Genomic DNA, 3,766 nt, shown 5'->3' on the forward strand with positions numbered 1-3,766 from the left:
TGTGCAACCAGGCTCTTCATCAGTAGCAACGATACTAACGGTAAGGGCATCCACCCCACAAGACGAAACTAATTTTGTCTCTCTCTTTTCTATTACAAGAAAGACAAGCATGTTCACTCTCCTGGAAGTGAGAACAGGATGGTAACAAGAGAAAATCCTTAAGTCAAGAATGACTTAAATTAGATGATGAGTCACAAAAAAGAGAGAAAGCACCAGAAGTTAAAATGCTGCAAATGGAGATTTTCCTTCAGACCCCAAGGATTTTTCTTCAGGTCCCAAAATGCACCCTAAAATTCAATACTTGTTTTCTGAAGCTGTGAGTTCATTATATTTAAAAGTTATTGGATCCATGAAGCATGTTTCTATACACTAACAATTAACAATCCAAAAGGCAATTAAAAAACAATTCAATTTACAATAGTATCAAAAAGAGTAAAACACTCAGGAATAAGTTGAACCAAGAGGAAAAACTATCTACAATGAAAACTACAAAACCTTGCTGAAATAAATTAAAGAAGACACAAATAAGTTTAAAAAACATCCCATGTTCATGAATCAGAAGACTTAATATTGTTAAGATATCGATTCTGCATAAAGTAATTTATAGATTTGATGCAATACCTATCAAAATTCCAGTGCATTTTTTTTGCAGAAATAGAAAAACCCATCCTAAAACATGCATGAAATATTGAGGGAACCCAAAGAGCCAAAACAAGCCAAAAAGAGCACAGTTAATGGTCTCGTACTTCCTCATTTCAAAACTTATTATAAAGCTGCAGTTAATCAAATCAGTATGTTACTGGCATAAAGACAGGTATACACACAAAAGGAATAAAAAAGAGAGCCCAGAAATAAACACTCACATATAAAGTCAAGTCAAATATTTTTCAAAAAGGACACCAAGACCATTCAATGGGGAAATGGAAGTTTTTAACAAATGGTGTGATGTTGTCAAACTGAATGTTTACATGCAAAAGAATAGAACTGGACTATTAACATAAACTATATGCAATAATAAACTCAAAAAGCTAAATGTAAATGCTAGCTAAAACTAGAAAACTATAGTCAAAGCTTCACAATATTGAACTGGACAATGATTTCTTGGATGTGATACCAAAAACACAGGCAACAAAAACAAAAACAGTTAAACTGAACTACGTCAAAATTAAATACTACTGTGTGTGCATGACTTTAAGGACACAATCAACACATTGAAATGGTAATCTATGGAATGGGAGAAAATATGTGTAAGTTATATATGTGATAAGTGATTAATATCCAGAATTTATAAAGAACTTCTACAGGTCAACAACAATGAAAAAACAAATAACATGATTTTGAAATAGGAAAAGGACTTGAACGGAAATTTCTACAAAAAAGGTACACAAATGTTTAACAAGCACACGTAAAGATGTTCACCATCACTAGTCATTACCAAAATGCAAATCAAAACCACAAAGAGATATTATTATCTCTCTCTCATGAACATGACTACTATCAAAGAAATGAAACAACCAAAAAAACCAAGAAAATAGTAAGCTTGGCAAGGATATGGAGAGATTGAGATCCACTGCATACTATTGATGGGGATAAAAAATGGTGTGGCCATTATGAAAACACCACAGCAGTTCCTCAAAAATTTAAAAATAGAATCACCGTATGATACTGCAACTCCACCTCTGGGCATATCTCCAAAACAACTGAAACCAGGGTCTTCAAGAAAATATTGTACACTCGTGTTTTTAGCAACATGATTCACAATGGCCAAAAGATAGAAGCAACCCTATTGTGCATCAGCGGGTAACAGATAAACAAAATGGGTTACGCACATAAAGTGGACGATTACTCAGCTTTAACAGGGAAAAATGTATGTGACCCATTACAACATGGATGAACTTTGAGGACATTGCGCTAAGTGAAAGAAACCAGGCACAAAGCGAAGTTTGCATGGTGGCTTCCGGGGGCTGAGAAGAGGAAACGGATGGACTTGTGTAATGGATGTGGAATCTCAGCTTTACAAAATAAGAAAGTTTCTGGAGACTGGCTGCACAATGACATGAATACGCATTTTAAAAATTGCAATAAAATATATATAACACAAAATGTACTATCTTGACCATTTATTAAATGAACAGTTTTGTAGTGTGAAATACATTCACACTGTTGTTTAGCCAATCCCCAGGAAAAAAGGCTTTGAAGTTAAAGTATTCCCCCTCCCCAAATAAAACAAACAACACCCACAATGATGGGGCTATGTCAGAGCTATAAGAGTCAACTAGATGAGCTCAAATTGAAACAATATGAGTAACAAAATAAATAAAGTTTTACTGCACTCTAACCCACCAATACACATTTGTGAGACCATAGTGAGGATGGAATAACTACATAAATTATTTGAAAATTTTCTGCACAGATTTGTTTATCCTTAGTGAATGAGTTACTTTTTGGCAAACTTCACAGTAATGAAGTACACTGGTCAGGTGGTATTTTTTTTTTTTTTTGCACTATTCCCAGAAGTACTGCAACACTGGATCAATGAATGGAACAAACAGAGCAAACTTCTATTCTGCCTCCCTGCTCCAAAACTCCATTTAATATATTTCCCTTGGATAGAGGACATATCAGTCATTAAATTGATAAGCACCGATACTATGCTTGATCTCAGCCAAAGGGCCACGAAGCAATGGTCACACATTTTACAGAAGGTCTCATAACTGGGACTTGTTTGGGTTTTTTTTCCATAGTTAGATTGGGTTATCAGGAAAAAAATTACATATTTAAAGTCCCATTCTCATTATATCACACCCAGGATACATACTACCAGCATGATTTATAACTACTGATGCTGGCCTCAGTCATCTGGCTTGAGGTGGTGTGCAGCAGGTCTCTCCACTGCACAGTTTTTCTTTATACACAGGACATAGTACTAGACACACCAATGGTACACCTCAAGCTGTCAAGATCATCAAAAACAAAAAGGCATGAGAAGTTCTCACAGCCAAGAGAAATCTAAGGAGGCATGATGACTGAATGTTACATAGTTTTTTAGATGAAATCTACAGAAAGAGGGCAGTAGGTAAAAACTAAGGAAATCTGAACAAACTATGCACTTAGTAATACTTTATCAATGTTGGTTAATTAATTGTGATCTATATCTCATAGTAATGTAGGATATTAGTAACAGGAGAAACAGGGTGGGGGTATACAACAACTCTTTTTTCTACCTTCACAAGAATTCTGTAAATCCAAAACTGTTCTAAAATAGAGTTCATAACAAAAGGGAAAATATAGTTGGAATAAGTGTGAGGAGAAGGCAAACACCAATGAGGTTTTTGAATAATATTCATTCTTATCTTAGGCCTTCTTTCCCAGCATTTTGCCTCTACATCTTTAGAGGGGAGGACCATTTTTGAAAAATGGGGCACAGAAAAAAGGGATGTATAGGGGAGTTTACATTTTGAAAAAGAAGGAAAACAACTAAAAATAAAATTATGTATATCGAAAGATTGTGGTGGGAGAGTGATTATGAATATGTTTAAGTCATCTTTGGGCAGGTGTCAAAGCACCTTTGACTTTATGAGGCAGGCCTACAAAAAGAAACCATCCCAGCTGTGTAGAGCCATTTAATGAAAATCAGCACATTCAGCAGCCTTTACACATGATTTCAGCTCAACAAGAAAACAAGGCAAAAGTCAAGTTTGAGCCTCACGCTCTGAACAATTGGTGCAGCCAAAACTCACTTAGTAGACTACAGCACTTCCTTTCC

The 3,766-nt window shown here is 35.3% G+C and overlaps 1 non-coding gene across 1 annotated transcript; it reads right to left on the reverse strand.

Moving 5' to 3' along the window:
- Nucleotides 1–2,494: 2,494 nt before the first annotated feature.
- Nucleotides 2,495–2,685, reverse strand: LOC118975468 (U2 spliceosomal RNA). The gene has a single exon (XR_005064069.1). It is a non-coding gene; the product is annotated as a U2 spliceosomal RNA (small nuclear RNA).
- Nucleotides 2,686–3,766: the final 1,081 nt, after the last annotated feature.

This window comes from Sturnira hondurensis, unplaced genomic scaffold (assembly GCF_014824575.4).
Source record: "Sturnira hondurensis isolate 20B ecotype Veracruz unplaced genomic scaffold, ASM1482457v3 Scaffold0020237, whole genome shotgun sequence".
Classification (NCBI taxonomy): Eukaryota; Metazoa; Chordata; class Mammalia; order Chiroptera; family Phyllostomidae; genus Sturnira; species Sturnira hondurensis.